The sequence below is a fragment of the Acipenser ruthenus genome, chromosome 20, assembly GCF_902713425.1.
Source record: "Acipenser ruthenus chromosome 20, fAciRut3.2 maternal haplotype, whole genome shotgun sequence".
In the NCBI taxonomy this organism is placed as follows: Eukaryota; Metazoa; Chordata; class Actinopteri; order Acipenseriformes; family Acipenseridae; genus Acipenser; species Acipenser ruthenus.
The window spans coordinates 3,452,148-3,475,398 of record NC_081208.1 but is presented as its reverse complement, the minus strand read 5'-3'; the positions used below and the strand labels follow the sequence as shown (position 1 = coordinate 3,475,398).

Here is a 23,251-nt window from a genome sequence, read left to right as displayed (position 1 = left end):
GGTAAACTGGACTGTTAACGTGCTCCTCCCTGTCCTCTCCTTCTGCTCCAGTTTGATTATCCTGATAACTCTATTGGAATTCGGGATCACATGCTCAGTTCAGGTCAGCATTCTCTCGTTACCCCAACATACAAAAAACACGAAATCCTCTAATAACAAACCTGGCCTGCGACTGCCAAATGTTCCTTGTCTTTAAAGCCCTGCCTTTTCAGTTTAGTGTAATGTCTGGGTTTATCTCCTGCTTATATTAAGAAGTGTGCAAAAGCCCTTTAAACCACAGTTCCTATTTGGTGTCAAATCAGTGGTAGTTGTGCAGTGAACAGTCAGGATTAATTTTATCGGTATCCAAAGCAGCCAAATGCAACTAAGTTTAGCAGCCGGTTGAAAATCTGGCTACTCTCTGACAGCACATTTTAAAATCACACTGACAATTTGACATTATCAGTGCTGCTGTCACGGTGTGGCCTGATCTTACATCGTTAAAACAAGGAAACTAATACTGTGTGAGTGAATTCCTTTTGGGGGGGGGGGGGGGAGGGGAGGGGAGGGGCCTAATCACATGCTACTATTACTTTGTTTTAACTTGCATTATTTTATACCTGTACAAATGGTTATGGCCAGTAAAAGCATTTGCTAATTGCAACTACATATTGTGAATAAAAGCAACGCTTTTCCATTTTAAACAAACAAGAAAAGGTGTCAGTTTAGTTTAAAGTCATTTTAAAAAGTACCTCTCAAATTTAAAATGACCTGAGTGTGACACATTTAGATATTTTTATTTTGTACCCCCCTCCTACCATTTTCCTGTTCAAACTGGTCTGCAGCCTCTTGTTGCGGAGCACTGCCCAGTGATTTAAGAACGACAGCTGGGAAACTGAGCTTTTCTGTTTTTTTCGGCCCCATTTTCCTGCCGGCTGTTCCCGTTTCCCAGTTGCTGTTTGCATTGCTTTCTTGCATATTTCTGCAAGATTTCTGAACGTAGTGTGATTTTAAAAGCTGTGGCACAGCTGAAAAAGTGAGCAGAAGAGGGGACAATGCAGGAAATCTCAAACAAAAGGCAACCAGGAATTTTTAAAGCCACAGCACCCTCCCTTTTAAAACTCTCAAACAGACCAGAGTTTGGGGTTAATGCAGCTAATGTCAGAGTAATGTAGCAGAGGACAAGTACTGTTTAGTTTTCCTCACCTGCTGCTTCATATATGGGAAGAATGTGAGGTACAAGCTTATTTGCCTCTCAGCTAACGGTAGCAGTGAATACATTTTTTGGCTTGCATATGTCTTTTTATGGAACTGTGAGAGACTGTATGGGGGCTGTTCCAGTGGGCTGTTTAATGAGCAAGCAGCAGAGAAAAAAATGGCAATGCAAGGTGGTCAGAAAAGTGAATGTACGGGATTAAGAATTACTGAGGAGGACAAAAATGTCACATTTCGCATTCAAAAGAAAAAATATATATTTTTTCCCCTCGTAATTCAAGGTTTGATGATTTAATGCTTAATGATTGCCTCCGTAAAGCTTTGTAAAGCCTACAGAACATCTTCACATAACCTGGACCATATACCGACATCTACATGGTGAAGCTCATAGGGGACTGTGCAGCTAGAGAAGCTACCCTTAGGGTTAAACTACTTCCCATCTGCTGCTTGTGTTTGAAATATTCTTCAGCTTTTGAAAAGAAGTACCCTTTTGGAATAAATCCGCATGCTTCAGTTATCAAAAGGTTTTTCTATGTTCATTTCTTCAAGTCAATAAATAAATAGCGAGGCACAGCGTCACGTGAATGTGGATAACGGAATGGTGTTCTTTTTTCTTCAGAAAGGGAATCGTTCACAGTTCCATTCCCCTGTTGTGTCCCTGCCTAATCACAGGCTTGGGCTTGTGTGGGTTTCTGCACTGTCGTGTTGATTTTTTGTTGTTTTTTTTTTACGCCCTTTTTAATTCATTTTTTGACCTTCCAGAAAGGAACGTACTGTTCTTAGAAAAAAAAACAAAAGAACAACAACAACAAGAGGAGTTGGGTTGAGTTATGAAGCCGTATCAAAACGCAAAATAGCAGCAAAAGAAAAAAGACCAAATAGCCACGAAAAACTAAAATAGTAACGACAAAGTTAAAAAAAAAAAAAACAACAACAAAAAAAATTAAAAAAAATTCAGATTAAATAGTTTTTAGTTACTTTCATCATTTTCTGCAGCGTTGCTTGAAGAGATACCCAAGTGTCACTGTTTGTGTTGGTTTATTTGCACACTTTGTGCACTGAGTGTGATTATCTGCTTCCCTCAGAGCTGAACAGCCGAGGGCTGCACTCGGTGGCTCTTGAATCAAGCTGTTTTCCCCACATTGTTTTGTTGCTAACTGCCATGCAAAGAAGGACATTTACAGGACCCTAATCCAACATGTGAGAGAGAGAGAGAGGGAGAGAGAGAGAGTATTATCACACACACTCGAAATAACCCAGAAAGCAGGCGGTCCCATATTAGGTAATGAATCTGTAACAGAAAGCAAGTGAACAAGAAATTTATTGACAAGCCAGTGTGACTGTGGGGCCTGCAGAAAGAAGCAAATCCTATCCACTACCAGCACCACCTCCAACATAACCACACAAGCGCGCACACACACACACACACACACACACATACACCCTCCACACACACACACACACGCACAGAACAAATCCAACAGTTGACACCTTTTAACAGTGGTGCTTATTAGACTCCACTGCATGACTTTAAAAAAAAAAAAAAAAAAAGAAAAAAAAAAAGAGGTTTCAAAATATAAAATGGTTTGCATTTGTTATAACAAGTCTAGAATATGTATTGGGGAATATATATATATATATATATATATATATATATATATATATATATATATATATATATATATATATATATCTAGATATATATATATATCTAGATATATATATCTAGATATATATATATATATATATTGTGTGTATGTATATGTATGATATTTGCCTCAGGACAATGCTGAATTGTGACAGTGGGTTTCAGCTGTGTTGAGACTGGTGTAGTGTGACATAGTAATCTCCAAGCCCCACGCCTCCTCTCAGGAAAGGTTTATAATACAATGTCTGCTTTAACATCTGTCATCGCATTTTATCGAAGAGACATTTGATTTTATTAGGTAAAGATCACGCTGGTTCAGGCCCAGTAAATTTAATATCTCCTCAGAAAAACGGGTTGCCTTAGAAAGTCTGAAGCTCTATCATACGTACTTGCAAAGTGTATTAATAGCTTAATCATAGAGCATTCCAGATGATACTGTCCAGAACACACACTGCTTTTCACTTTAAATAAACCAGGTTCACAGCGGTGGTTGAACAGTTAGCATTACTGATTTTATGCATGTTGGCCACCCATAAAAAATGAGAACTAGAAAAGACAGGGGAGCGTGAATTAAAATCTGATAAGAGAATCGTGTTTTAAACACAGCTGTCCCTTAACTATCCAAATGTCCAGATTATGCAATGTACTACAGCATATTCAGTGCAACCTTAGTTATCTGAAAAATTATGCATTTTTAGAACATAATAGGACAGTTGTCTTTAATGTTTTTTTTGTTTTTTTTTACTGGTTTTAACTGTATCTAGAGTGAAATTGTCCAGCACTTTAGTAAATCTGGGACATTTTGTGTTGCCAAAGGAATGTCTGCTCTATCTTTCAAATGAGACCAAGGCTTGTCGTCTATATTGAACAATATTCTTTTTATCATTACCAGCTTTTTGACAGCGAACCAAGATAACTAGTGGTGTGGTTTAGGAAAAGTGACACAGTGCCTTTAAACACTCCCCAGGACAGCGCGATAAGGAATTTAGTGGCTTTATCAGAAATGCCACTGTTTAATTTAAAAGGGTGAGGCACTTATGATCTGGCACCATGCTTTCAGTCTAGTGATAAATGTGCAAGAAAGTGGAAAAGATTGAAGCTGGACAGATTACAAGGGTACAAATATAGAACGCATTGGAACAGCAAAACAGGGCAGGTGTCCTTTCAACTGAGTGGCTTTATATGGTAAAGATGAATTACATCAGTATGTGTTACTCTTATATTAGGCTAAAGGTTGGGATCGGGAGGTAGTATTTCTTACGGAATTGGATTCAATCACAGATCTTGTTAGGGCACCTGTGTGCTAATCAGGAGGAAACTTAGAGAAACGTCAGGACCCAGCCCTAAGGAATGTGAGAAGAAAACAAAACCTTTACTGTTTTTATCTCGCTTAACTGTAGACTGGAGACCAAAGATCAGCACCCCCCCCCCCCACACACACACCCTTTTTATCTGTAATATATGGTTTAATGAAACAAGAGTGAATGTGCTGTGTTGCACATTTCTATTACACATATGTATGGTTGTTTCTTTATATATATATATATATATATATATATATATATATATATATATATATATATATATATATATAGATATATAAATAGATAGACACACACACACTCAATATTTCAACATGTTTGCTTGGCACCCAGCAGGTATCGACCTAATGAGAAAAACAAGCAGCTTACAAAATGTGTCTCAATTTATTTATAGTCACCACTGCTAAGCTATGCAACCGGTATTTATGTATCATTCTTTGCTGCTTTTAAGTACTGAGAAATACAGTCTGGCTTCCTTTAACTGTTAAACACCTAGGACTCCTTAGTTATTAAACTGTTATTAAGTTATTAAGCACCAATAAGGTGTAAAAATACATCTTCAAACGTGGCTGTCAGTGAATGGATCCTAAACATGCTTCAGCACAGCTGTTGTGACAGTAGCCATTGTGAGTAATTTGCACATGTCCCCAAATGTTGAGGAATTGGTCTTGTTTTCCCCTTGTTGCAGCATGGGCACGAATACGATTACTGCTTTTGAAGGAACACATTCTCATTTAACACCGAGTGTGACACAATCAGATCAATGTGTTCAATGACAAAAAATACTTAAAAAAATGTTCTGTGCCAAGCAAAACAGTGCTCATGTTTTGAAGTTAAGGGATTCTCTGCACAGCATAAAGTCCAATGTTATCACGTCTGTATGTTTTGTATTGTGAGTTGCCAGACAGGTTGAGCACATTCCGGGATGTGATGGTATCTTTCAACTTAGACTTGGCGAAAGCTGTAAAGGTGTGTGCCCCACACAAGTTGGGTGTGAGTGTGAGGGGTTTCCCTGTTTTTATTGGAAAGCAGTTTACTAGACGGGGCTGCTCGGGAGGGGATGGGGGAGCGGGTCTCCTGGGAAGCCTGGGAACAGCTGTTTGCATCTGCTGGCTGGGTAGTCAGTCTCTTGGGTACGAGTGTACACATCTGCTTTGCATTAAGACTGCACACCTCCTCATCCTGGTTTTCCTGTAAGTGCTGTATGGGTTTCGTTTATTTTTCTTCTCTACCTTCAGAAGTTCAGGTCTTCCAGCAGCAGGTCCCCTGTGGGCTCCAGCATCGCACTCCCGGCAACAGTTGGCTTCTCTCTTTTTGGCTGCCATCCACAGCTTGTTTGATGTGGTTTCCAGAAGGCTTGAACCGAGTCCCTCGCTGCTCTTTCTGTCATCAGCAGACCTGCTGTCTCTTTAGCCCCCCTTGACTCCTTTTAACCTTTTTTTACCTTTTATGGAATTAAACAGCTGCTTGGGGTTTTTTGTGCTTTTTTTAAAAATTTTGTTTCGATTTTGACTTCATTTTCTTTCTTTTTCTTTCTCTTCCTCACACATGGCCTACTTCCGTATTGAACCAGCTTGAAAATGCACTACTGTTTCAGTAATGAGTAGTAATATTAGCAGTCCTTGATCATGTGACTACTCCATATAAGGCATATTGTCTCAGTCTCAGATCATTGCTTTTTCATACACTTGAGTATTAAAGGCCTAACTGAAATTGTCTGTGACCTGTGCATGACCTGAAAGATAGACTACTCCGATTTCTGTAGGGGTGTTATCTTTCGAATGAGCTGTGCTGTCAGTTTTCCCCTAAATTTTGTTTGCGATCTAATCACGGTTGATAAATGGACACATCGTTACTGCGTTTGTAGTTTGATACAGTGCAACTGCCAAAATTCACTATAAATAAAATCCCATGGTAACTTCCCATTTGGTTTAATTGCTGCCGGTACTTAACCACATTGGATTTCTCTCACCTGACTTCCGTGTTTTACCTGACAAAACTGTTTTATGAGAAGCTAATTCCTTCTAGACTGCCTGCTTCAAGCTGATTCAGAGCTACTGCGCAACAGACAGTTTAAGTTGGGACAGTAGTAATCAGTGATCCTTCAGAGGAAATCAATGTCAGATTCTTTGCTTGCAACTTTATACTTCTTTAGGTCAAATCTCATGGAGGTTCAGAGTTGGCTAATAGCCTGCATTTGTTACCCTTAAAGTGAAAATCTGACTTCATTTCATGGCCCCATACGCTGTTCCTGTTTGCAAGCATCATCTGCAGAACCAATCCCTGTTTCAGATGTTAATAGCACGCCCCTGTTGTTAGTGTCTTGGTGAGCTAGTTGTTGGATTAAAACATAACTGTGTATTGTTTTATTACAAAGTTCTGACTCTTGACAGTATGCTGTTTAAATGGTTATGGCTAGTATTCAGCTATTGCCACCGCTTTCCAGAAATGAGCCCCAGGTTTGGCAGAGGCTGGTTGAGTTGAACCTGCAGGTTGTGCATCTCTGTTGCCTTACTGGCTACATCCAGCTAAAACTCCTCAACAACCTCTATTTCAGTGAGCAACACCCTTGCCTGACAATTCACCTGTGTTTTGTTAAAGAAAAATGTTACATCCCGGTGAAAATTGGTGCAAATAATTGATGTTCTGGGTAAATCTCAAAGGTAATATTGCACCGCCCCCCCTCCGTCCCCAGACACATACAGCATTGTTCACATGTGACATCAGGTACTCGAGGTCACAAGGTCACGAGGTCAAACTCAAAGCCTGCCATGGCACAGTAACTTTAGCTCGGTGCCCCATTCTCAAGAGCTAAAACACTTCGCGACTACTTATTATTATTATTATTATTATTATTATTATTATTATTATTATTATAAGCTCAAGTAATCCTAATTGGAAAATGTAACATCGTGCTGGGTTAAGGAGGGTTTTTGTTTTGTTTAAAATGCGAGCTGAATAAACAAACCCAACTACCTTTGAGACTTTACCGCATGTAATAGAACAGTATCCTAGAATAAGACATTATAAAAATAGTGGAAATGCAGGAATAATCTGCAGAATCGGACAAGTGGACCTACCCAGGAATCAATACACATGGAAAAAATAAGGAAATAGACCTGTAGTAAATAGAGCACGTCTTAGTGGAGGGGTTATATTTAGTCAGTGTAGATTCTGACACAGAGCTGCGTGAGGGAATCCATATTGACCCTAATTGGGTAGATTTTCCTGCATATGTAAGCAGGCTAAAGGTAAACTGATAGGGCTGCAAAATATTCCTCGCCTAAAAAAAAAAAAAAAAGCAAGCTGGACGTACAGTAGCAAGTGAAGAGATCGGTATTTCAGCTGGAACCTGCCAAGCCTCGGGCTTGTTTTGGAAATAAATATTCGTTCGCTTGTTTTATTCTCAGTTGTAAGCATGGCATTCAGACCGAAGGATCCTTTTTCAAGCCCGCCTGAAAGGGCTGGTTGAAAAGGTGTACCATTTCTTTGGGAGCTTCATCGAGATTTAATACAGTACTTTAAAAAAAAAAAAAATTTTAAGCTTGCAACTTTAGAAGGGGGCTGCGGTGTATATAATTAGATGGCTGCAGAGATTTCCATTGAACTGCTGAAGCTATAGTATCGAATAGGGTTTAACTGGATTGGGGATAAATACATGAAATTTAATTGAAATAAATATATAGTTATGTGCTGAAGGGCTTTTTGAAATCTAGTATTCGTGTCTCCTTTTCAGAGGCAAACACACACGCACAGCGAGCAGACATGGCTGTCTCTTCTCTCTTGGCTTACTCTGAGGCCCAGGGCAGTGGTCAAAGATGGTGCCGCTTTTTATTATTCAGTGACATTCGGGGACAGGAAAAAAACAAACAAAAAAAGAAAACGCCACAAAGCATTTTCAGTCCAGAACTTTTTCTGAAGGAGGGGCTGGGAATTGTGTCTTTTTCAAAGGCAACAGTTCTGCTCTGTTTAAATCTTCCATGGTCACCACTTTAAACATATACTTAGATTTTTTTTTTTTGTAATACTGTATGTAAAGTCTAAAGTCCTTCAAAGCCTAGGCTGATATAGATTAATACATTGTTACTGTGGTATAGTATAACACAGCAAACATTTCTAAACCGAAAGCAAAACTGTATTGACTATAATTTGCACTATATACTGAGACAGATTTATCACCAAGGTTTTTTGTTTTTTTTTAGCTCCAAAGTGCAAATTTTGTGTGTGAAGCGACAATAAAACTGTTACAAAGCCAGTAAAAAGCTGAATGTTTCATTTAAAAGTGTGATGAAAATTGGATGTCACTCGTTTTGTAACATTAACAGTGTATATCCAATTTTCCTTTCACATAAAAAAAGAAAGATAATGCAAATTGCGTTACAGTATCCTGACACCTTCTTATGCATGATTCAAATCCCACTTTCACTCGCTGAAATACTAGTGGGAGCTTCTGTGTAAAAGCCCAGTTTAAATATCCCTTACCACAGTGCAGATTCCAGCGGATTCTGTTAGTATTGCAAAATGCCATAGCTGCTGCTACTTCTGCAGAATAGCAGCTGCCACCGGCATTAGTCCAGTATCAGTCACTTTAAATGTTACTGAGATATATCACATGGCTTTACTCCAGCTATATTACATATGCAAAACCGTATACGCACACCACGACCCCAAAGTACTGCAGCAACATTAATCGATCTCCGGTGTTTTCTTTAACAAACAGCTTCCTGTCTCTCTATAACTATATATTTTTAAACCCTTTCTTCAGAACGGGCATTGTTCTAGCACTTTTAAATATGTGTATAATAATATAGCAATGAAGATGGTGTTGGAGGTTGTGGTTAGGCTACAGCCTCTCCATTTGGGCTCTAGCATGTACAGTATGAGTTCACAGAGAAACCACCATCATACGAAGGCCATCCCGCAAATAAGGCCATATTTTTTGTCCTGATTACATTGACTTCAGTGTTTCTAGACCTTTGATATTAAGGCCACCCCCTATTCAGGCTGCACTGTGTTGGTCCCTTGACTCACCTTAATAGAGTATTTGTTTCTGTATTTATTTATTTGTTTGTCCTTTTTAATAAAAAATATAAGCTACATCCCTGTAGCTGCCCTTGCTCAGGAAGTTGGACACAGTTACAGTTTAGCTCCCCTTGAACCAGGCTAATACTTGTCTACTCCGATTAGGATTAGTACGTGTAGCAGGGACTCAGGCAGCAGCCTAGCAGCCCTGATAATCTAATAAATCAAGATAAAAAAACCTCAGAGATTGGTTTACTGAGGGCCTGGATTTACAATTGGACATCTGAGACAGGGATTAGTTTAGCATTTGGGCTGTTAAACAGGGAGGAGGGAGAAAAAAAAAGGCCAGTGAAGGCTTTATATTGTGGGATAGACGGGAAGTGTAACTCGGAGTGACAAGGTCAGGATAGGCCTTGTACAAAGGGCTTTGTTACAGAGGCCAATTAAAGGGCTTTTCCACAGTTATTACACTCTTGCCTCTTGTTGAACATATTGGAAGCTAATCCTGTCGGCACACAGGGTGCTAGCACTGCCAAGCCAAAACAGAACCGAGCATGTATGTGGTTTATTGGCCCTTTTTAAGCGTGACTGCATCTCTGTAATAATTGATAGCGGCCTGGCAGTTAAACACAGGTGCCTTGTGGAAGACGGGTACTGGTTAGGGGCTTTAGGTTTCAGGATGGTCTCTGCTTATACGCAGCATTCCGAAATAAGCACTGCGGGTCAGTCTTGCTGCGTATCCAAAGGGAAGGTTGATAAGGAACAAAAAACAATGTAAGGGATACGAGTATGCAGCTAGATTCCACACCTCCAGCTAGTTAGAGTTCCAGTCAATACCATACAAGCAATGGAGCATGTAGTCACCCTGATAGGAAGGGGCAGCTTAAGTGTCCAGACATTCAAAATCCTTTCCTATCTTCTATTAGTGTTAGTGTTGTATTGATAAGCACTGGAAGACTTGACTCTTAGCCTGATCATTGTGCAATTGACAGTCTCAATGAGGTCTCTGTTGTGTGTGATGAAGCCAGCAGGTATAAGAGCTTTCCTTTTAGAGCGTGGGCAGCACAAATTAAAAAAAATCTGTAAAGTTCTGTTAATCTTTAACTTTGCTGGTCAACTTTTAGTCTGTGTTGGTAAAAGCCATGCCTTCCCTCAACCTCTGTGCTGTCCCTGATACTAAGGTATGGTCCCTGATTATACTCCAGGATCCTGGAGGTGGGTCTCTCAAAAACCTCATCAGGTACTGCATCCCTCAAAACAGCTTGTAATTACATTCAGTAAATAGCTAAAGTAAAGAAATAAATCAACAGCGAGCAGGTAAAAATGAGCGCTTGAGAAGATTAAATGCCACTGAACCATGGAGGAACTTTTTTAATACATTTTAATCGAATACTAATGGCACGACGTGCTGCTGGAATAAAAGAGGCTGTCCGTAATGCCGGTGATTTATCCTTCACTTGAGTCGTTGTCTGTTGTTCCTTAACATATGGCTTGAATGTTGCGAGGTGTGCTGGGATTATTCCAGCTAGTGACTATCTAGACAATAGCAACACCTTCTATAACTGCCAGTGAGAGCCACTGTATAACTGCTAATAAGAGTCACAACAAGAGTCTTTTTTATTGTATTTTTAGAACTGGGAAATGTTTAGTGCAGGTGTTTTGGGGGGGCAAAGTCATTTCTGGAGGCAATTTGAATAAATAAAAAAACTCCTAATTAATACAGAGTGTTCCTGTGTGCACCAAAATTGTTTATTGTAAAATCTGAATCGGTACAAATGACTGTATAATACAGCTGACAAGTACAGTAACAGGGGTTTAGTTATGTACAGTATGGAACAGCTACTTTAAACTACAAACTGTTTTCTGGAAGCCTGTGCGACTTGTAGTTGTCATCATAAATTACAGTAAGCATTCCGATCAAAATAAAAGATGCAGTATTGAGCACACTTTATTTTTACAACATCAGAAACTCTGAAAAAACGTATTACAAAAATCCTGAACCTCCACTGAATGCAGCTGTTTCCTTCGGCCGCTGAACAGAGCGGTTAATACATCAATTGATAAATAGCCTAATTTAAGTCCCAAAAATGGAGGCTGCGCTCCTCGCTGTCACATAGGCTCAGGGGCATATGTTAAAACTCTATTACATGATTGCACTGTTTAAAAGGAAAGACAAATACACAATGCCTGCTGTTGATTTCCATTCAGATAAGGAGCAGCTCCTGGAGTTTAGATGGTTTGTCTTTTGTGTGTTTGCTATATAGATATTGATGTGACTTTATGGTACAGTTTATGGCACAAGTTTTTTTGTCGCTATAAAAAGTAGTCGCTACTGAGACTGGGGATGATCTTGGGGCTGAGTTGAGACAATTATAAAGGTCACACACACACTGTGTTTGTGACATTCTGCTTGTTGGCACATTCTAAGAATCAGAACTGTGTTGCCATGAAAAAGGCTTTTGAGCTGTATGTATATTGCAGACAGAGTTGAATACTTTGCAGAAGGCTAGTAAAGTACCCGTGTAGCATTGTGCATTTCCAGTTTATTGAAGTAGGCCATGCACTTTCAATATCACTGCAGTCTAAATTGGCTGGAGCACTGAGCCACTCCACTAAGAGCACCTTTTTTTTTTTGTCTCAACAGGAAATTGTTAACAGTATCATTTTGACAATTAGCGAGGAAACAGAGACAAATAGAAGCCAATTACCTCTTTAAGCTAGCTAAAGGCCATTTTAAACTGTGTGCCCATGACATAATAATGTTTATGGTAAATATTTTAGTCAGAGCAAGCACTTGGTGTGAGAGGATAGAGAAGGAAAAAAAAGCATCAATCTGAGAGACTGAGAATAATTTATTAAGATCTGAGACGCGCCAATTATGTGGAAAGGACCTAAAAGAAAAGAAAAAAAATCTAACTCTCCAGGAACCGCATACATGATTGCAATCTTGATGAAATCCCTCTGGATCTAATGAGTTGATTTTCTGCTGTTAATATTGCATCTGCTGATGATGGATTCGTTAAGATAATGGAACGAAGCTAAAATATAAATGACTCCCTGTCAAGAAGCAGATTTTCGTCATTTTCCTTCTGACATTTCTTCCATGGGGGTTTGTGTGTTAAGAATCACCAGATCTGGCATACTAATTCTTCATGTATTATTCTAATTTTCCTTACTCCTCCACCCTCTCTGTAAATATTTTCTGTTCAGCTGCAGCTGTGACACCCTCGCACTTAAATGACACTTTTTATTTTTTATCGTTATTATTATGAAATAAAAAGCATAGGGTGGTGTGTATTGTGTTTCTTACTGTAGATGGCCCCTTTCAAGACAAACACATTAATTTAACGTAACAGTTTTATAGCAAGATAAAGAAACCCAAATTGTTGTTGTTGTTGTTAATAATAATAATAATAATAATAATAATAATAATAATGTATTTAAAAATGTCAGGTAGGGTGTTTCATTAACTCATTCCTATCTAGTTTAAAAAGAGATTTAATTTGCGTACGAGTCAGTGGTGTTAGTAAACCAGCCCAGTAAAACGTTTATAATAACGCACATACACACAAACACCATCAACGTTCAGTGTATCCAGAGCTGCTGACTTCCTCCCAATCACTAGCTATTTTATCATTATCTTAATCGCTATTGTTGTCAAGTTTCATGCCTCGCCTGACCTCTCCTTTGAGGAGATTATTGTGTTGTTTTTTTCTTCTTTTTTTTTTTTTCTTCCCTCCCTGTGGTATTACCAGGGCAACTGTCTGGTCTGTCCCTGCCCCAGGCCTTTTCTCCCCTGTGTCACTTTTTTTGTCCTTTAACATGGTTTTCCTAAAAAGTTTTTTAATCAATCAAGTGTGAGGCAGAAAATAGGCTTTGTCACGGCTAGGCCTCGGGTCTTGTGATGCCTGCTTAGTGCGGTGACAGGCCCTCAAAAGAGATAAAAAGGAATATTTTTTCAGGAAAACCTTGGTTTCCATGGCGCCACCACTTGTTGCACATCTCCAGCCATTCTTTGCTCCTGCGTGGGCCCAAAATTTCAAAGAAGGGGACAACGTACGTTTGGCATTGGAGGCAGCTGCCCCTAAGCCACGTGGTGTCTCCTCTCTCAAGGGGAGTACGAGAATAGGCCAGCGGAATTGACAGCAAAAAAGGGGGCCTGCTAGGTTCTGTCAAAATATGCATAATCAGTAGTATTTAATAAATGTTCAATTTTTCATTGTCCCTTTTCCCATTTGAAAAGTTACTTGAAGAGGACACATTTGACTTGACAGAGGGAAAGCGATTTGCCTTTAAGGACTGGTTGTACAGTTGCATCAACCTCCCATAATTAATGAGTGCTTTTTATTGGCTGCGTCCAGGTAAACAAAAGATGGCTTTTTTATACTTTAAAAACATGACAGTGTTGTTAGTAAATACATCTATTAATTTATTTTTTGAGGATTTTTTTTTCTTTCTTGTAAATTCAAAAAGCGGAAACAAAATTGTAAACAAGTCATTTTGAATAATAAAAATAATAATGATCAATAGACTCTAATTGGGTGTATTTTTAACTAGTTCAAATGTTATTGATGAGCACACAGGTATTCAATTATATAGAAGTAATGGGTCTTGTAAATAGTTTAAAACATTAATATTGTGTCTTTCAAAACATGTTTCGAAGTATATTCACTAGAACAAAAATTAAGCCTGGATGCAAAGTTCTCAATTGAGCTGAAAAGTGGCTGACCAAAGTAGCTACATTTAATGTTGAGAATTTAAATGTTATAGACCTAATTTGAACTGTTTCATTACCAAAAACATTTACGTGTGCAGAGGAAAATGCAGGTTTCTGTGTTGAAGGAGATGTCCCCACCTGGAGTCTGTGTGTATTTTGATTTACGAGGTACATTGATAGTTATGTTGTTATTTATGTTATCTTACTGTATATCAGAGCCTTCATAAGTTCTGAAGTGAAGGAGACATTTTGTGAATCTTAAAACACTTCCATAACATCCCTTCTGCTTATAATATTCCACTGTTCTGTTTGAAATATAATGAGGCACATATTATAAAAATAGAGTCAAACATGTGCAGCAGTTGTTTGATACCATAATAGTTTTTAGTAGCATTCATTTTCCTTCTACAAAAAGGTGCATGTATGACTAAACCTGATTATAAGCGTCATACTGTAATAATATCTTATTATACAAAACACCTCATTTTGGCTACCTTTGATGCAAAAAATCAGCTCAAGAGTATTCCTTGATACAGAATTGTCATGCCAGGCGAGTGCTTTCTTGTGATGAATACATTACAATGATTACTGTGCAAACATCGTCTCTAATTACTGAGCTCCTTGCCATTGTACTGCGCATCTTTTCTATAGGTTTGTTTTTTGTTGTTGTTCTTGCTTTGTTTATTTCATCTACACCAGTTAATGCAAAATATTCCATTCAATGTCATTTCAAACATATGTTAATTTCACAAAAACTATGACCAAACAATTCAGCACTTTCAAGTCGCTTGTTTCTTCCATAACATCAACATGGAATTGTCTCCTTTCCAAAAAAAAAAACAGTTGTTAATTTTGAAAATAGTATCCATCTAGCCAGAAATATTATGAAAATGACAGCAAAACAATAGACTGTTCTGGATACGCTGGTGTAGGTGGTATATTTACAAGTCATTGTATATCCTGCTTGTATTTATTAAGGGAGTTCTGTTGGAAAGGTGGACTAGTAACAGCTGAGACTGGGTTGCTGAGTCATATTTTATTAATGATCAAGGTGGCAATTGATTTGTTCATTTTACATTCCGTGCTGTGTTGTATTAAATAGTAATACAATACTATTTTGTGTATGTGGTAAGTCTTTTTTTTTAACCAAATGTGTTTATCATCAGCACTGTAGTAGTCGTAGTAGTAGTAGTATTGTATGTGTGTAGAGCCACCTCTTCAGTGTATAGGTGTGTGTAACATAATGTTTTTTTATTTATTTATTTTTGTAGCTGACTTGGCCAACACTGGGCTACCATTATCCCTCCCAAACAATAATCGAAAACCAAGGTAGCTTAGGAATGTAGTAATGATGCCAGCGTTGTATGCCACAGGTTTGCAAAGTGGAAATCTTTGAATCTTGATTTCACAACTCAATAATAGGTACATATTTGTCATTCAGAAACTATTTATAGTACAAAAAGAACACATTCCTGATCTTTAGTAACAACTTTATCTGCCTCCTTCGGTGCGTGGCTCAGCAGGTTTCTCACATCCGAAAAGAAAAATCTTTCCACTGGCGTTTTGTGATTTTCCATTGTGGTTCATGTTAATACGAATGAATATATAATATGTTTTCCCACTAAACTTTCTCTTGCAAACACAAGTTGAATATTGGGCACTCTGAAAGATAAATACAGTCCTCTGTAGTGGCTTTCTCTTAAGCCACGATAATGAAGCGAAAAGTTTGGTTTCAGTGCATGTAAAATGTGATCAGGGGAGTTGATTTAAATAGAGGGCACGGCAGCCTGGAACAAAAACAATTAAAGGAAAATGAAAGAAGGCCCCCAAGGGTTAAAAAATAGAAAATTAGCAACATGCATGCTCCACTGTACGGCTCCCCCATCCAAACTCAGCGCGCCTGCATTGTTATGTACGATCGGATCTGCGAATTCTTCCTCTAAGCTCCTTGTCACATTTTGACTTAATGAAGTGCAACTTAGAAGGGAATTGGGTTCATCATGCTAGTCGCACGACGCTCCCTTGTTGTCAGAAAACAGGGGCGGCGTGGGACCGAAGCGCTACAGCGCGAGTCGTTATCATTCCGGTCAGTCTGTTTAACACAAAATTAAACAAAGAACTAATTAGTGCCTCATGAATTAATAACTGCACTGTTGCTGAGTAGAAGTTAGGTTGCTGAGGGGAGATATAAAACAAGTAGGAAGATCAGGTTAGAATTATTATTAATTTTTTCTCCCACTTCTGCTCTCAAGGTTACAAAACTTTGCTAATAAAGTTGCTCTGTCACTGTCTTGGCACTGGCATTGGGTTTGAGGGAGCTTTAAAATAAAACTTTCATTTTCTGATCTGAAGGAGCAGTGAGGAAAAATAGATGACAGTACAAAAAATAATTTTCTCTGAAAATTTGTTTAAAATTGCCTGTCAAAAATGAGTACCTTGTTTGGGAGTAGGGTAATATCCAAAATATATTGTTGTTGTCCTAAAAAGGGACATGATAAGCATTTATTTCCCCACCTCAAAACCATGTAAACAATATTAAACAGTGTGATACTACAGAAATGCATTGGGTGTTAAAATAACCGCAGGTAAAGTATGTACTGCTCTTTCCTGTGTGTCCTGCACACGTCTGTCTTAAACTCCCCGTCCAAACACTGTACCCGGACTTGATGGGAGACAGAAAGGGGTTACAGTTGGGTCTTATTTCACTATCTTTCTAAACATCAGCGCCCTGCTATCGTGAAAAAGAAAAAGGACACCCAAAGCTCTAATGGAAGCATCTGCAAGGTCATATTGGCTAACAAAATCCTCCCTTCAATCAGATTGTAGGATTACAGATTCTAAGTAAATTGGCATTATTCACCTTGCATCATTGCTAAGATGGGCTAAAATATTCAGAAAACAGGTTAACCCAATACTCGACCTGCTGACAGCTTTGTGCAGGATCCCTTTGATCCCATTCTGCTTCTAAAGGTAACGAAGGTAGGCCGCTTTCTCATACACCACCCCCTCCCAGGTTTAAAGTGAGGGCCAGCACAGGTCAGGTCACTCATTGTCATAGGCCCACAGATACGTCTTGTTTGTACCAAGGCTGTGTGATAGCATTGCTTAAGCATGCGGACTGCTGCATGTCAGTAGGTTGTATATTTGCTTTTCATTGTGCTAATTCCTTGTATCACTTTCTTTTTTTTTATAGGATGAAGTAATTTCCAGTAAAGAGTAATTGCTCCCACAAAAAGAATACAAGGTAGGACGATACACAGTATGCGTCTTTACAGCCTTAACTACTGCCCTATTAAAAAAAAAAATATATGAAAAGCACACTCACATACTCATACAGTTGTCCTTTAACAGCATGCCATATTTTGTATCACCTTTTACGAGACTTTAAAATTGACAACAGCAAGGATGTAACAACAGCTCTGATTGGCTGGTTAAGCAGTATAAAAATGGTAAAACTCAGGTTAAAGTGAGGAGAATCTTTCTAGGTTTAAAAGCCTTTTTTTATTTATTTTGTTTAAGTTTTTGTGATTTGTAGCTGTAATGGGTATTGAGAGAAGATTTTTAAAAGGGCAAATGCAAACGACCTTCCTGCCCTGTAAAAAAAAAAAAAAAAAAAAAATATCAAATGACAGAAGTTTTCTAGCTTCTATTACTAACTTCTAAAATGAACACTGCCCCTCCTATACTCTACTGTAGTATTGGCACTGCTTTTGTAATTAGGACGTATATATGGTGCTGCAGTATTTCTGGTAGTGCTTTAGTATAGTACATTTTCCTACGGCCTGTGCCAGATGGAGTAGACAGTGATATTTGATATCATGTCGGATGATCTCTCCAGTAAAAGGAATGCTTTTTAAGAACAGCAATAATTAGGCTAGAGTTGTGTAGTGCAAAGAAATTATATATATATATATATATATATATATATATATATATATATATATATATATAATATTTCCAATGTCCTGGGGTTTACTAAAAGAGATAATTATTAACTAGGTGTACTGCTAGGTGTTAAAAGTGTAAAATGTAATTGCAGCCCTTTGCAATTTAATTGGCATGTAGATAGTTACTGCTTACAATATTGTAGTGGCCCCTCAATAAGCACGTATTTGTTTGTACTGATATTCCACATTTTACATTATTAAGTTTTTCCCATGTTGAAATGCAAATCGTATTTGCATTGCTGAAAACATTATTGTGTCAAAGCTGCCGTCTTGTAGCTTCTAAGATTAGAAATGTCCAGTCTGCTGGCTGCATGTTTGAAGGTGGTTGTTTTCCCAAACTGGCTGTTCACACCTGCTAAGTATAAAGCTCCGCAGTTTATAAGCTGCAGTCGTGGACTAAATTTGCATTTTTTTTATTTGTTTTTATATTAGCTGCATCTTCTCCCTAGCAAAGTGGAGGCAGACTTGGGAAATAAGATTTTGCAGCAAAAATCTTGATAAGTTGTATATTTGAGATTATGTCTCTTAAAGAAGACACACACCATGTACAAGAATGCTGAAGGTATTAAAACTCCACAATAACTGGGCTTCACATACACTACTGCACCAGTAGTATTTATTAATAGCCCAGTGTATAAACCTATAAGTGTATTATAGTTGCACATGCCAGATGGGTGATTGCATATTGGGATCGTTTTATTAAGCTTATTAAACTGAAAAAAATACATGAAAAAAACTAAGAAGAAGCGACTGAACTCGAATGTCTCTAGCTAGTTTTGTAAAGTTAAAACACTGAAATGCACAGGCTCAGTAAATGTAGTTAATCAAAAAAGCATGCTGGCACAGGCACCTTTTACATTATAACCCAATCCTCAATGTGCATCATCCTGGGTAGCTGGAGTATAGTTACGTTAATTGGGTTTTGATATACATAACTCAGCTAATCAGAAAACCCAATTGGATGTGCATGGTGCAAGCAAGGCTTAGACATTCCACTAGGATCCAGGATCCTCAGAGACAGCATCTCCCAGAACTGCCTCTGTCTTCAACAGTGGAAAGAAAATGAAATTGATGAATTTGTTTTCATTGGTTCTTGTCTTCCTTAGGGAGTAGCCTACTTTTAATTATACTGAAGAATTTGTGTGTTGCTGTTTTAAAACAACATTATACAATACTTTTGTCAGTTCAGCCCAAAATTTTATGACTGTCGGGTAATGGTATGTTTTGAAAGCAGACGTGGTGTCATTTTTATTATGTCTACTTTTACAAACTTGCTTGGATTTAATATCTTGAAGGTAACATAAAAAAGCAAGATGTGGAAAAAGCTCTCAACTTCAGCTTTTGTTTTTTCTACAGTGTTCAAATCATTGATAAAACATTTCAATTTCACTGGCCCCGCTTATAAAAACGGATCAAACTGTGATCATTTTAACCAGTTCTACATTTTCAAAGAAATTAAACTGTGCAGGTTACAACAGAGATCGCAGGCTGATATAAAACCATACCACATAAACTTAATGTTAATATGGTGTCGGTAGCAAAAATAGCAAAATACTTTTTAAACGTCTATTATTTAGCTGTTTGGAGCATTGTTGAGATGTAAAACTATGCATGCAAGAACTCCTTAAATAATTTGTTAACATGAAGGGTGTAATATGATCTATAAACTGTTAACTGTTAATTATCAACAGTATTTCGAGTTTCAACTGTTAACGGAAAAATGCAGCAGTCCTCCCCCCCCTGCTTATTTTGGGGGGGCTTTTGAGTTTTTGATGTGGCAAAACAAACCAGGGCAACATGGACACGGTGGTGCTGTGTAAATATTTATGATGTAACATCTCCATGTGAATAGACTTTCTTCAGAATCCATCCATCATTCCCGCCAAAAAATGAAAGCCCTCCTACCTTCGCCCGGGCCTGCAGGCAGCCTGGACGAGAGCAGCGTGTCCCTTTCGCCCAAAGCATTTGTTTTTCTCTTGACTTTCAGCTGTCCAGCTGTGAGGGCATTTTACTTTCGTTTGTTCCCCTGGCTTTTATTCATAAAAACTTCAAAGCCCATTTCGCTCATTGTTTCTCCAACGTGATCAGTGGCCCTGAAAATGCAAAAACAGACAAATGCGATGTAGGTCAAATTAAAGCTGTTTCGCTTGTGTCTCATGAATGAGGAAAGAGAAATTCTTACTATACGTTTGTAGAGTCGTGGTTACTCAGCAGCCAAATGACATGTTTCTTTTTTCTTCCCTCTTCATCGGGCATGTGATTCAGTGACTTGCACCTCTTCCTGAGTGTGGCGTTAGACAGGCTAAACCAGTAGTTAAAAATGTATTACATCTTGTATCTATGGAATGAAATCTAAAGCACTCTAGGCTGCAGTACGAAAAGTTACGAAAGCTTTTTCTGTTTTTGTTCTTTTAATTAATAACGAGACTTGAAAATAATGCACGCTGAGAAACATCTTTCCCCTTGAATTTTGTTCTCCGGTAGAAACCTGTTATTATGCTGGTTTTATTCTCCAGTAGGTTCCTTTTGGTGCTTTTTCCAGAACCATGTTTAACAAGCTATTTTATTTTGTGTCATCCAGTGTTCCAGAAAATGATTAGCAGTTGAAAATTAATTAGAAAAGTCAACTTGAAATGCCACCAGGGGGTCCATTTCGCTAATATGAAAACTGTTTCTGGTAGGCCAACTGTAGATTTAGGCTGATTGATTTGATTTGTGAATGAGTGACTTTTTTTATTTTAACCAGAATGAAACTACTGATGAATCTGTGGGCTCCTGTTAACTTCCATCGGCGGTAGGAGGCTTGTGTGTGTTTTCTCATGTAGAAAGGGGGTGTACTCCCCTCGATTTGATGTGACAGGGTTGCATTAGTTCAGCACACTCCTAACTGAGATCTTTATCAGGTTGTGTGTGGTGGTGCCCCATAACTGCAGCATTAAGACAATTCTGCATTTCATTGCATCATTTCCAACAAATATTATTATTATTATTATTATTATTATTATTATTATTATTATTATTATTATTATTTGTTTATTTAGTAGACACCTTTATCCAAGGCGACTTACAGAGACTAGGGTGTGTGAATTATGCATCAGCTGCAGAGTCACTTACAACTACGTCTCACCCGAAAGACGGAGCACAAGGAGGTTAAGTGACTTGCTCAGGGACACACAATGAGTCAGTGGCTGAGCTGGGATTTGAACCGGGGACCTCCTGGTTACAAGCCCGTTTCTTTAACCACTGGACCTTATATTGAGAAATATTGAGAAAAAAAGGCATTGTAGATATGAATCAGTGGAAAAACATTATTGGTCAGATTTTGCAACTTAATTTTCCTCTCGATTTGCCAGAATTTCAAAGCTTACCCTCCTTCTGTGGTTTTGGAAACGTTAATATGGATTATAATAATAATGGTGTCAGTCTGACCTTGCCTTCATTGTTACATTGTACAGTTCAACTACTGTCATGAACGATCTGGGCCATGACATAAACAGAAACTGAAAGTTGTATAATTACATATTTGACCTGATCGCAAAAACCTTGCTCTTCAGAGTATGCAAAGTGAGAACTTTCCGAAAAGTTACGAAGCCGTGAAGGGATCAAAGCAAGTCCATTTTTCATCAAAAGAAAAAAAAAAAAGATTGTTAGCAGCCCATGTTTTTGTTTTTATTTACGGCACTGTTAAGTGGTAACCAGCACAATTCAACATTAAAGAAGCCTCTGCTGTTTTTTTTCTTCTGCATTCTGCTATGGTATCACTAAGGATGGATGACAGTTTTTTGAGTAGTGTTTTTTTCTCCATTCAAGCTTTCAATACCTTTCTTTCCTCTCTTTCTCTTGATCCTTTTAGCAAGCATAAGGGTTTTACTTTACTCCTTTGTCATCTTAATTGATTGCATTAACCTTTTGAGTATTGAATTTCCAGTGCATCACGCAGAGCACAATGTGGAATATTATCATAATCTCTCAGAGTAATGGACACACTGCAATCAACAATTCTTTAGGAAAAGTACATCTTTGAAAGATGGAACGTCTTATTATTTCCATACAAAGGCTACACCAGGCCATCAGGCATCTGAAAACTTTATATTCGCTTCTTTATTAACCTCAGCTTACTGTCTTCAGGATATTCCAATAGACCGATCTTACTTTTAACTCTCATGTTTTGGGGGTTTCAGATAGAACTTTGTGTTTATTAGTTTCTGTTACAATGACCAGAGCTAGGGTTAGGGTTATTTCAGTTACAATGACCAGAGCTAGTAATTAGTGCATGCATACGAATCATCGTGATCAAACCACTTAGCCATTTCAATGGCCATATCTTGCATATATTCTGTGAATTACCCATATCTGCTTTCCCTGCTTTTAACATCATCTAAAAGTGGTCACTACCAACAGAGAGTCTTTCTATACAGGTGATCTTTGTTCTTTGTTAAAGGTATTAAATGAGATACTGCATTTAGATTGAAGTACAGCCCCAAATATATTCTTTCACCTTTCCACAGTTTACAGGATAAAGCCTGTTTTTGAGAATGGGATCAATATTTTTTTTCCTTGTTTTCATAATTTCAAATTTTTCATATGCACATTCCAAGAGTTTTCTTTTTTCTTTTTTTTTTTAAACCACTAAAAATAACTGCTGATTCGATCCGTCAGAACAAAGGTAGGGTTTCCATAGCACCCTACAGTCAAAGAATGAACCTATGGTCCCACTGTCCCATGCACAGAATGGTCAAGCGAGCACCTAATGTGATTTACTCCGTGACTAGGACAACCAGACTTAATGAGTTAATAATAACTGTGTTCGATATGGCAGTTTTATATTTTTGTATGTCTTTCAGCAATGTCAACAGCAGACCACTTAAGCAAATACAGGATCACTTCTGCAAGAAAGTAGATTGATGTTTAGGAAGAACAAGGATAAAAGAAGCAGCCTTTTGCTGGTTATATAAAACAACTGTCATTAAATAGAAACACTTCATATATTTGCAGTTCGACGAGAGTTGTTGACACAGTTTTAGTTGAATTTCTAAATCATACAAAGAGGCTTTCCCTTATATGGTGTTGTCCCAGACACAGCCACCTGGCTTTTTCTTTTTTTACAGCCTCTTTTGTAGTTCAGGATTTATTAAACAAAACATTGAAAACTGGAAAAAGAGAAACAGACTTTTCAGACCTAAATAGAACAGTAAACATCAGCACAAATGCATTAATTGATTGTTGTGCAACAGGCAGAAAGCTGTGTTATCATGTTTCCGTGGCAACAAAGAAATTATTGTCAGGTCGCTTAGATGAATTGAAGCAAAACACCCTTTAATTCATGGCAACTCTATTAGATTTTTTTTCGGCTAGAAAAAAAAATCAATTGAAAGGGGACCTCATGTGCAGACAGACACAG

General features: G+C 38.0%; 1 protein-coding gene across 2 annotated transcripts in view; it reads left to right on the top strand.

Annotated features, from left to right (window-relative positions):
* Nucleotides 1-23,251, top strand: part of LOC117963650 (zinc finger protein castor homolog 1-like) — a 185,434-nt gene that overhangs the window by 75,318 nt on the left and 86,865 nt on the right. For both annotated transcript variants that reach the window (XM_058993164.1, XM_058993163.1), the window contains exon 2: nucleotides 17,097-17,147. The gene's annotated coding sequence lies outside the window, so the exon portion shown is untranslated. The remainder of the gene's footprint in view (nucleotides 1-17,096; nucleotides 17,148-23,251) is intronic.